Below are 13,077 nucleotides of genomic sequence, written 5' to 3'. Positions count from 1 at the left end.
GTTGTAAAGGGTATTTTTTTGGTAATGTTAGGTTTTGTATTTTTTGTAATGTATTTTTTTTAACTAATGTTATTTAGATAGTTTGCATTGTGGGAGGATGGTGGTTTAGGGTTAATAATTTATTAAGAATGTTTGCTTTGTGGGGGATGGCGGTTTAGGGGTTAATAATTTATATAGATAGTTTGTGTTGTGATTATATTGAGGTTAAGGGGTTAGTAGTTTATTTAGATAGTTTGCATTGTGGGGGGATGGCGGTTTAGTGGTTAAAAATTTAATAAAATAGTTTGCATTGTTGGGGGATGGCAGTTTAGGGGTTAATAATTTATTCTGATGTTTTGCATTGTGGGGATGGTGGTTTAGGGGTTAACAGTTTATTTAGATAGTTTGCGTTGTGGGGGATGGTGGTTTAGGGGTTAATAATTTGTTCAGATGGTTTGTGTTGTGCAGGGGTGGCGGTCAATGGCATCTAAGCAAAAACACTTTTCTGTTAACTGCTAAGGAACTTGCTTTAAAAACTAGGGACAAGGAACACCCTAAGAATTGTTGGATTTGTGGGCACGCTCCCCATAGTAATAATGGCTTTCCATGGATGGGAATCGTGCTCAGTAATGTAACTTTTTTTTAACTTTAGCCAAATACATTGGGATGAATGGGTGCTTAAACTTGTTGACCACCAGACTAAACATAGAGGGGGAGGTACTAGGTTGGTACTGTCATATGTACAAACTAAAGGGGTCATGTGTATAACTAGGACATGCTATGTGTCTGAAATTGCATTAATTGTCCATGGGAACCCAATATATGTAGGGGGAGCTGAGGATTGTATGGATTATTCTGTAAGAGTAACTGTAAACTGTAGAGGGAATCTGGGGTCTAGTACCTGCCTTATGAGCACCATTTTAAATCCCCAGTTGAATGACACAAAGGGGCATATTTATAAAGATCCGCTCTAAAGATCGCTGCTACATAACCTGTCCATCTGCTCTGAGGTGGCAGACAGACATAGCCAGAAATCATCCCGATAGAATACGATCGGTTTGATTGACACACCCTACTAGCGGGATTGGCCACAAATCTGCAGGGGGCGGCATTGCACCAGCAGTTCTGGTGCGTATGCTGTCGGAATTTATCGATGTGCAGCGGACATGATCTGCAATATCGGATCATGTCCGCTCGCACTATTATAATGAGGCCCCAAACACACATATATGGTATCAGGGGTTAAACAACACAAGTAAATTTTCCCTAATACAGGAGGTTTTATATGATGTATTCTTTGCCCTAATTTCTAGGCCTGTGAGTGAACAAAATAATAATTGTGAGAGATACACATTACCGAGAGGGGTTTATTGGATATCCAGTCAATATGCATATAGAAGTCTTCCCTGTCAATGGTACGGTACTTGCTATTTAGGAAATGTTATGCCAGCAATCAGACGGACTAATCAATTAGGGGAGGGAAGAATTAGAAATAGAAGAGATGCTCCACCTATAGAGTCTATAGAGTCTATGATAGTGAAAAGGCAGGTGCATTTTTCTTACACTTCTATGAGTTTATGAGATTAGCTCAGAAACACAACGACCTAGCAACACTACTAGACTGGGTTTTGAATCACACTACTGATAGCATTGAAAAGTTAAACCAAGAACAAATCCAAATCAGAATGGTTGCTTTGCAAAATCGTATGGCTTTAGATTTTATTTTAGCTGCAAAAGGGGGCACATGTGCGCTTATAGGTAGTCAATGTTGTGTATATATTAATGACACCTCAGGTGAAGTTACTGCTAATATTGAAGCTATAAGAGAAGTACAAGACAAACTCAGGTATTACCTTGGAGATAAGTGGAATACAGCGTGGTTTACTTCCTTATTTGGTGAAGGGCTCCTGCATTGGTTGCTTGTGATTGCTCTTGTGGTGGTTGCTGTCATGGTCCTTGTCTGTCTGTGTAAGTGTTTAGTTAACCAATTGTCCAGTATCTCCAGCACCCCTCTTCTGTTGCAACAGGAAATTGCACATACTTGTTCGAAAACAGATCCTGAACTTGCTAGTTATGTCACCCTGACTAAGTCATCTTGCAGAGGCCTCGTAAAGACAATGCATAAAAAAGGTACAGATTGTTTCCAGGAGCTTGCAAACTTAAGAGCAAGACATCACATTATCCTCATGGAGCAACTTCATTTGGGAGCTATCGAGTATGGTGATGATGAATAAGGGTTTACTTGTTTGGTTGTCATTACAACCTCAATTTCCACTCACCTAATGACTTGTTTTAGCTCTTGCTTGAACTTCACATCTGCTCTACACCTAAGCCTCAGTTACACTCTGGAGAGTGGACACCAGCCATTAAGAGGTTCCTGTATCAACTTCAAGAATTCTGTTGTGAGCTGACCACCTGTGACACCACTAACTACCATCAAGAAGAATGTTGCTTTGTTGTTTTGTTGTCCATATTTAAAGGTGTTTTCATAGGACAAAAAGGGGGGACTGATGGATAATACCTTTTATTATACAATTTGCTGGAGTCATGCAACATGAACATTACTAACTAACAGCTAGATTATGAGTTTTGAGCGCTATAGGGAAATTAACGACCGCAACATTTTCTGCGTTATTTCACCTCCCTATAGCGCTGCTATTACAGGTTTTAAAAAAGCAGGCTTGCACAGGCAATATGCTTGCGTTAAGCTCCATACCGCACCGAAATCAAGTGCTGCTTTGATGTGCTTGTGCACAATTTCCCCATAGACATCAATGGGGAGAGCCGGCAAAAAAAAGCCTAACACCTGCGATCGCTGAAACAAAAGCTCCGTAACGCAGCCCCATTGATGCCTATGGGGAAAGAAAAAAAGCTACGTTTAAACCTAACACCCTAACATAAACCCAGAGTCTAAACACCCCTAATCTGCTGCCCCTAACATCGCCGCCACCTACACACAGTTATTAACCCCTAATCTGCCGCCCCGATATCGCCGTCACCTACATACAGTTATTATTAACCCCTAATCTGCTGCCCCTAACATCGCCGCCACCTACATTACAGTTATTAACCCCTAATCTGCCACCCCAAATTTCGCTGCCACTATACTAAAGTTATTAACCCCTAAACCTAACCCTAACGTAACCCTAAGTCTAACCCTAACCCTAACATAACCCTAACCCTAACACCCCCTAACTTAAATATAATTAAAATAAATCTAAATAAACCTTACAATTATTAACTAAATAATTCCTATTTAAAACTAAATACATACTTACCTGTAAAAAAACCCTAAGCTAGCTACAATATAACTAATAGTTATATTGTAGCTATCTTAGGTTTTATTTTTATTTCACAGTTAAGTTTGTATTTATTTTAACTAGGTAGACTAGTTAGTAAATACTCGTAATCCCGAAGCCATGGGAGTCCCATTGAAAAAGGACTTTTTTAAAAGTGCGGTACTGATGTGGCGTGACGCCCAAAAAGGTGTGCGGTACAGCTATACCTACAAGACTCAAAAATCGTAATCTAGTTGTAAGTGTTTTGTTTTGTGTGTGTGTGAATGGTAAGGAATGCGTTAAAGTTTTGTCTGTCTTAATGTTCAGCAGGGCTATCTCAGTAAATTCAGTTAGCACTTCCCTTATCAATGCAAATAGGAGACACATACATCCTGAGTCTAGCTCACCACTATATGTTGGTTATACATGGTACAAATAGGGTATGGTAAGGTTCCGGTCATGCTAAGAATGTACTTCATGAACTGATCACTCGCTGATCAGGCCTTAGGTGATAGATATCCACTTATGCTTGTTGGTTTATAATCTATATGCATGCAACGCCACTTGCTTATTGGTTTGTGTATTATGAGTGTATATGACTCAAATTGTATTATATATACTGAGTGAGGAATGTCCTCCCTCAGATTCTGTAACAACCCTGTTATATTATCTCCCTGTGCACTTAATAAACTATATTATTCACCTTACATCCTCCTGGTTCTTTCCAAGGTCAACTGAAAGACCCACAGGGGTTAACAGTTTATTTATGTAGTTTGCATTGTGGGGGATGGCGGTTTAGGGGTTAATATTTTTTTTTAGATGGATTGCATTGTGGGTGGATGGCGATTTAGGGGTTAATAAAATATTAAGTTAGTTTGTGTTGTGGGGGGATGGTGGCTTAGTGTTTAATACTTATATTTAGTGTTTGTGATGTGGGGGGATGGCGGTTTGGGGTTAATACTTTTATTTAGTGTTTGTGATGGGGGGGATGGCGGTTTAGGGGTTAAAAGTTATATTTAGGTTTGGAGATGTAAGGGGGCAGATTAGGGGTTAATAGTTTGATTTAGGGTTGGCTATGTGGGTGATGGTGGTTTAGGAGTTAATTGTGTAGTTTTAGGGGTGTATGTGTACTTTGTAATGTATTTTTGTTGTGTTTTGTGCAACTTTTTTATTATGGAACACACTTTACCACAGCTCTTAGATCGTGGTATGGAATGATGCAGAAATGACTATTGCGCTAGCGCAATGGCAATTTCTTCCGACTTGTAATATCAGCGGAAGAAAAAATGGATTGTGAAATCGCCGTTGCGCTAGCGCAAAGTCCATTGCACTCACTTGTAATCTTCCCATTAGAAGGCATTTTTCTTAATTTCCCTAAAACTTTACTAAATAGAGGAAACATTTTTATATGTGGTATGGCTTGCTTATAAATGATGATACAGGATCAATATGGTTATGTAAAATGATTGCTCAAATGAAACCAGGGCCGGACTGGGAATAAAAAGCAGCCCTAGAAAATTTGGAGACCAGCTTTTTTTTTTTTATTGAGGACAGAAAGTATACAACATATATAATATAAACAATGTACAAAAAATTCTCTTCATATCTCAAAGTGAGTAAATATTTTGAGTTATAGTCCTCGTTTTCCTTCCCCATTTTTGATGTATTAGGCCACTCTCGGACCATTCAGGGGATCTTGTTAAAGTCCAGGGGATATTATAGTATTGGGATGAAAAACTGTAACTGAAAAATGAAAATAAAGGAGAATCAATTAAATCAGCATCTTACAAAAGGTCTTTTTAAATGTAAACTGAATAGGTTGTTATCTAGATGCTGATGCCAGAGCTAAACATATTAAACACATATAATGCTTCGACACAATCTATTGACCACAAAGCAATTATGTTATAGATTAAGAAAATCATTGACATGAGTTAAGAGCTCAAAAACTATGCATGCAGCAATTTAGAAAAATTATGGATAACTAATTTAAAATGGCGGACTTCGCATATATATAGGCTAGCCTATGAGCTCAATCTTAGAGTGTAAGTTGGTGTTCCATACTATAAGAGTAAGCAAAATAGAAATAAATAAATAAATAAATATGGGTAAGTTGCTGCATGCTGCATGTATATCTGAAGGCGTCCATTTATAGCAGAGATGCAGTATTCTGTATATTGTATATATATTCTATGTCCATCTCGCAGTCCCAGCCGCAGACCGCCAGACAGGACAGTATTAATATGTCTGCACCACCACCAGGGTTAACATTTCGTGAAACCTAGTAGCCTATACTCTGTGTACCCTAAATTAATGTTTTCCCTAGGGGCCCCCCACTAACCCCCAGAAGAAACGCCTTCCTACAAGGAATGTTAGAGAATGAGAGCACCTCACCAAACAACTGTATATGTGTGTTAATTTAATACCTCAGTTAAGAAAAGTACAAGAGTTATCAACACCTTAATGGAGATTCTGCTTTTCTAAGTTTTCTCTACCCATATATTGTGTGTTTGGATCTATGGTATTTTATGTACATAAACAGTAAAAATTTAAGTAAACAAGATATAACAATCGTTGCTGCTTGTACAATTAAACTTTCAAACCTTATGTGCATTCAAAAACAGAACAAACTTTTTACTTAGGATATGGCAAAACTATGTTACTTAGCTAGAATTCTAATGTTTTCCAGTCTAGTTTCCTCTTATGGCTGTTGCTAGGTGACAAAATACCCCCAAGATGGGTGCCTTGTTTTAATCTCTGAACCGAGTGCGGTTAATGAGGGATTGGTGTGTTTTCCTAGTGGTTGTGCTCGTTTTTTATCTATTACCACTGAGGTTATTTTTGGCAGGCTCAAATTCTGCTTTGGGCTGCATGGTGTGGCGGGATCTCCATCTTGCGGAGCATGTTTTACAAGGATTTCTGGAGGGTCTCCAAGAAGTTAAGGGTTTGAGGTATTAGAGTTCACGATCCTCCCAGAGCTCCCCATCTGACCCCGAGGCAGTCCCATTGGCTCCAATTTGTGCCTAATCTGATAAAGCAGACGTGCTATCTCAAGGCGATGTCTTTATGCTTCCTTCACATACACCTTCGTTATGGCCTTTACTGCTGTGATCTAGTACTTCCATCTTTTCGGCCATCTTAGTCTGGTGGTTGTGCTGCTGCAGTAGATCGCCCTGCACTGGAAGAAGATATGCTGTATTTTGAGTATTCCGGTAGGTGCTATTCATTAACCTGTTCTGTATCCCTGGTATAGGCAGTGTTATTAGGGTATCAGCTAGCTGCGGAGACTCCCCAGTTATCTGCGTGTTGAAATTTGCAACTTTCTTGGAATTTGTGTGTAAGTCGGGTCTCTGGCTCATAGTTTGTTGCGTAGTTTGTGCTTCAGCTTTAACCATTGGTGTTCTATTTATGAGAAGTTGTAGCTCATTTTCAGTTAGCGCTCTCTCTATTAGAGGTTAAAACAGTGCCTCTAGTCTGGTGAGCAGTATATCCCACTTGTTGAGAAGGGTTTCACCCTGCATGGTAGCTGTAAAGATCAATGTCCTTTCTTTTTCTTGTTGTTCTGTGTGGAACTATGCTTTTGGTAGCAAAGGTGGTTAATGCTGTAGACGATATTGTGTGTCGAGACTTAACAAGAGATGCAAACAGCTCTGGCCAGACACCCCGGGGGAATCCAGGGGGGAGGTGCAGCCTCTGAGTTTGCCGCCACTTCAGGCCTCAGGTGTCCTTTTCCGTCCCTGGGGTCATTAATACAGCAATCTATGTAGATTTTGTATTGGAGATCTTGTATAATTACGAAACCAGTCATGTTAGCACTTGATGCTGTGAATATAGATCAATAATTGGCGGATTATAAACTCCTCTCCCGGAGCTCTAGAAAAATGCGACTGTTCAGAGCTGCTACCTGGACACGCCCCAGACCAGCTTTTTTTTTATGTTGCGCACACACCATTTTGATCAAAAGTAATTACTGGGATACTCCTTCCCTAAATATTTTATATTAGAAATATATTATATTAGTATTTTATTTAAAAAAGTGCCAGATTGTGGTTATATAGGTAGCCTACAACCCACTTGCATCCATTAATCACCCCTTTAAATTGTAGCTTTCCAGCCCCAGCTGCTGCAGCCCACCGGGAAATCTCCTGGTATCCTGGTAGACCACTCCTGCTTTGAATGAAACAAATAGCAGCTGATATTTGAAGGGTCTGCCTTTGACTTACCATAAGTCAGCAATGGGATAATGGATTACTTGTGTTATGAATGAAATGGCACATAAATATGCATATAAAATAAACACATATTCAACATCAAAATGAAAAAAAACAAAACAACAGTTATAAATGTATACAATATGGTGAAATGACACCCTTTATGGCTAGAAGGAAATCTGTTTCACCAACAACAGATAAAAGACAAAAGTTTCCACTGTAAGAACAGTACAGCTGTGAAACTTGCTACTTAGAAAAAAAATAGGAAAAATGGAATTAGACATATTTTATTATTATATTAATATTACTCTGAGCAGCAAGTTATGAAAGCTATGAGAAAAAGGATAATCAGTATTAATTATCATTTCACTTGGCAGGGAACAAGAACAATCTGTGAAAGTAAAATTCAGACAGCATTTTCTTTTTCACACCTAATCTACTATGTTTCTCTGTGTGCATTTATGTAAAGATTTTGATGAAATCAATGTAAAGAATAAGTTCACTATCTGAATCTTGTATTTCATAACTTTTCTTTATTAGATTTTATAACAATGAAAGTTCTAATTTATATATTTTACAACATCAGCATCAAACAACATAGCTTGAGTCTTCATTCTTTAGAAAATACTGATGAAGAGAACAGCTGAGGGAAAATAAAATATCAAAAGTCCATAGAAATGTGTAAAAAAAAATCTTTCAACTTGCAAAAAATTAACTTCCTTATTTTTATTAAATACATTTCTTGACAGTCTTTATTTGGAGGCTTTACATTAATAAAACACAACTTTTTGTGATGGTTTTTGGACTGAACTATTCTATTTAAGGTTGTTTACAATTTTTAATCATAGATCATTTATAAATATAGACAAGTTTGCTCCTGTATTACTCTTGATCTTCACATAATCTGTTTATAAAAGTAAATTAATTTTATTAGTGTCTAAAGTTCCAGAGTAATAATCAAGAATAAACAGTTCTTGCATTAAATATCATAAGTAGCATCCCTTTAATGATTTAAAAAACAAAAAACATTGTAAACTTATTTTACTTATTTAAAAGCTGAGACGTATGATACTCACAAAAGCAATGAATATAATACCTTTCAGTTTAGCAAAAAATAAGCTTAAAGAACATGAAACCCAAAAATATTATTTTGTGATTTAGGTAGAACATACAATTTTAAACAACTTTCTCTTGGTATCATTTGTTGAAGGAGCAGCAATGCACTGCTGGTTTCTAAATGAACACATGGGTGAGCCAATGACAATCGATATATATATATATATGCAGCCACCAATCAGCAGCTAGAACCTAGGTTATTTGCTGCTCCTGAGCTTTCCTAGATAAACCTTTCAGCAAATGATAACAAGAGAAGGAGGCAAATTAAATAATAGAAGTAAATTGGAAAGTTGTTTAAAATTTTATGCTCTGTCTAAATCATGAATGTCTAATTATGACTTTACTATCCCTTTAAGGAACATGAAACCCATTTTTTTCATTAACCAGACAGAGTAAGTAATTTTAAGCAACTTTACAGTTTACTTCTATTATTAAATTTGCCTCATTTTCTTGGTATCCTTTGCTTACTGAGCAGCAGAGTATTACTGGGAGCTAGCTGAGCACATCTGGTGAACCAATGAAAAGAGGCATTGATGTGCAGCCACCAATCAGTAGCTAGCTCCCAGTAATGTCTACCTAGGTATGTTTTTAAATTAAAGATGCCAAGAAAATTAAACAAATTAGATAAAAGAAGTACATTGGAACATTGTTTAAAATCACATTTTCTGCCTGAATCATGAAAGAAATGTTTTGGGTTTTAGGCGATTATCTCAGTATCACATTTTAAACTTATAACAAGACATTTCCACTAGTCACAGATGATTTTAAAAAAAAGGACCTATACAGAAAGCAGAAGATGAATAAAAGATTTAGAAGTTGAATTTACACCTTAACTTATAAAATGTATAACTAAAACTTACAGAGTAGAAGTAACAACTTAGGGGCCGATTTATGAAGGGCTGAATGTCCCCTGATGCCCCTGTTTCCGCGAGAGTCTTCAGGCTCACCGGAAACAGCAGTTATGAAGCAGCGGTCTTAAGACCGCTGCTCCTTAACTTGTCCACCTGCTCTGAGGCTGCAGACATCAATCCGCCTGATCGTGTACGTTCGGGTGGATTGACACCCCCTGCTAGCGGCCCCTTAGAATCAAATCAGACAGTGTAGAATTAAACAATATGTATAAAGCTATCTGATTGGACAGCAATAAATAAAGCTGTTAACTTGTACAGGATTTAAACACAAAACACTTTTCTCACATTTCATGAACCCTCACTAACTATGAGTACTGTCATTTTAGAATCTACATTTCACTTCAGGTATCTGAAAAAGAGTTGCTTTATTTTAAAATGCAATAAAAACAGCACTTTATTTTAAAATGCAATAAAAACAGCAACGCGCTTTTCAGCCAACCAGTGGCTGTTTCATCAGACTTAAACCTGGCTGAGAAATGTGTTGCTGTTTGTATTGTATTTTAAAATAAAGTAAGTTTTGTACTTACCTCTTGCTGTTATACCACCTATTTTTATTTACACCTTATTATACGGTGTACCACTTTTGGGATATCGTATCCTGATCCATTGGAGTTTGAGCCACAACGGAGGTCAGTCTGCTGGGTGACTGTTTGTTTCCAGCCTGTTTTACTTGCACCAAGAGGGGTTAGTTAGCATATATAGTAACGTCTATTGTGTGGCTGAATATTCCTCATAGTTTAAAATAAGTTAAAATTCCCTTGCGTGTAAATAAACTCTATAAGCATTGTCTATAATCAAGACAAGTTAAAGAATATTATCAAAACAGAGCTGTGATAAAAACAAAAGTTACTATTTGTTTGTTTTTTGTTGTTGTTTTTGTTTGTTTTATCTTTTAATATTTAAGGCACAAACACTTTTAGTAACGTTTGCTTTTAACGCAGATTTATTTTGTTTTGGAAATATTCCTCATGCACATATTTATGCAGATATTTAAAAAGCTTTGTATTGTTGAACATATTAAAGCACCATCATGATGGAACCTACAATATACTGGCCTCCTTATCCAAAACACACCGTACATGGTGATCTGTAGGGTTACAAATGTGGGTTTATTAACTGTATAAACTCAAAAACCAGATATGGCCCCCCTTACAAGTGGGTCTCTCACAAATGACTCCACAAGTTAATTTTACAAGGAAAAGAGAAAATGAAGGGGGCGTCTGTAGCAATCTGGTGATCTTATATACCTTTATCTGTGATAGTGTTAATAATGTTATTAAAGTTAAAGTTGTAAATTCAACCTATATTGGTTTTTCTTGTGCTAAGTGTTGAAAATTCACAATATCCGTTTTAAATATTTGTGACAAAATAAAGTGTGGTTTATACTAACCTAAGTGGTTTTTTACTATGCTGTTTTTAACTAGATAATTAATTCCAAGTGTGCTTAAAGTGCTAGTGCTCATTAAAATAGAGACTAATCTGTGTTACTGAGACTTCATAAATGTGAAGGGGTAATACTTTGTGGTTGAATACACTAAAACAATGGTAGCTATAATTAAAAATTACACCAATATCACTGCATAAATAATTACAGCTATAATTCAGATTATTCTTGGTTAAGGTATCGCTTGCAGTATTGTATTAAATTCAGTTTTTGAATAGATGACTTCATAATCAATTAATTCAGGAATAAAGCATATATAAAAATATATTAACCACAATAACAATTTATTTATTTGATCATATGTATTTCTTACACATAATATAAATAATAATTAATTGAAGTTCCCTCAAGTAGAAAAATTATGAATGGAAAACTAAAAAATAATAATAATAATAAAAAACACTGGTGTCGAAAAAAGTTCTTATATAAGCTTAAAATATGCTTGTATCTGCTTAAAAAGCTTCCATTCATTGATGTTTGGTAAAAAGTTAGATGTATACCGTATATAAAAATGAGTATACATTGGCCTATTGAATCAGATATTGGATTGTATAAAGAAACATTTGTTGCAAAGAGATTGAATCTGTGTGTCAACTTTTTCAGTCTTTTAGTTGTAGCATATATGGTATTGTTGTTAATCAATTTATCCGTCTAAGGTAGAAAACAAACTGGTATTTTTTCTTAGTTCTTATTGTGACAAATGTCTTAGTGTTCCTAATGGTATTTTTGAGTATTGGATCAAGGAATCAATTATTACACAGTACCTTACTTTCTTTTTAAAGGTCCATAGAGTTACCGTGCTTCTTACGGCGTCTCTTATCGTCATGTTCTGTCCTTGATTCAGTTGTTTGATCACATGGGTCTAACTGACCAGATGTATTGTTATTAACCTTCGGTTCGGATCTTGATAAAAGCTTTCTGGAAGCCGATACACGTGGATGTTACCAATTAGCTCAGACTGAATACTACTGCTAAGAACCTCCCAGGACCGCTGCACCGGAGCCTGCCGTACACAGATTGAATAACGGAGGAGTTCAGAGGAATAGCGAGAGGGGCTGAGAACACCCAGAACTAATCACTGAAGTGCGCGCACTACCGAAGGTTAATAACAATACAACTGGTCAGTTAGACCCATGTGATCAAACAACTGAATCAAGGACAGAACATAACGATAAAAGATGCTGTAAGAAGAACGGTAACTCTATGGACTTTTAAAAAGAAAGTAAGGTACATTAGGAACACTAAGACATTTGTCACAATAAGAACTAAGAAAAAATACCAGTTTGTTTTCTACCTAAGATTAACAACAATACCATATATGCTACAACTAAAAGACTGAAAAAGTTGACACACAGATTCAATATTTTTGCAACAAATGTTTCTTTATACAATCCAATATCTGATTCAATAGGCCAGTGTATACTCATTTAATTTTTTTATACGGTAAACATCTAACTTTTTATCAAACATCAATGAATGGAAGTTTTTTTAAGCAGATACAAGCACATTGTAAGCTTATATAAGCACTTTTTATGACCCCGGTGTTTTTTATTATTATTATTATTTTTATTTTTCCATTCATCATTTTTCTACTTGAGGGTACTTTGATGAATTATTATTTATATTATGTGTAAGAAATACATATGATCAAATAAATAAGTTGTTATTGTGGTTAATATATTTTTATATATGCTTTATTCCTGAATTAATTGATTATAAAGTCACCTGTTCAAAAACTAAATTTAATACAATACTGCAAGTGATACCTTAACCAAGAATAATTTTAATTATAGCTGTAATTATTTATGCAGTGATATTGGTGTTATTTTCAATTATAGCTACCATTGTTTTAGTTTATTCAACCACAAAGTATTAATCCGTCGCATTTATGAAGTCTCAGTTTAGTCTCTTTTTTAATGAGCACTAGCACTAGCACTTTAAACACACTTTAAACACACTTGGAATTAATTATCTAGTTAAAAATTGCATAGTAAAAAAAACACTAGTGTGCACAAAATCAAGGAGCCGTCAAACCTTCCTGATGAGTGAGTTTACGTCGAGGTTTGGAGTACATGATTGATGACTTCAACGCGTTTCATCTGACAGCGTTCAGACTTTGTCAAGAGGAATTTTTAAAG

This window comes from Bombina bombina, chromosome 3 (assembly GCF_027579735.1).
Source record: "Bombina bombina isolate aBomBom1 chromosome 3, aBomBom1.pri, whole genome shotgun sequence".
In the NCBI taxonomy this organism is placed as follows: Eukaryota; Metazoa; Chordata; class Amphibia; order Anura; family Bombinatoridae; genus Bombina; species Bombina bombina.
The sequence above is the reverse complement of the archived record's forward strand: the minus strand, read 5'-3'. Positions refer to the sequence as shown.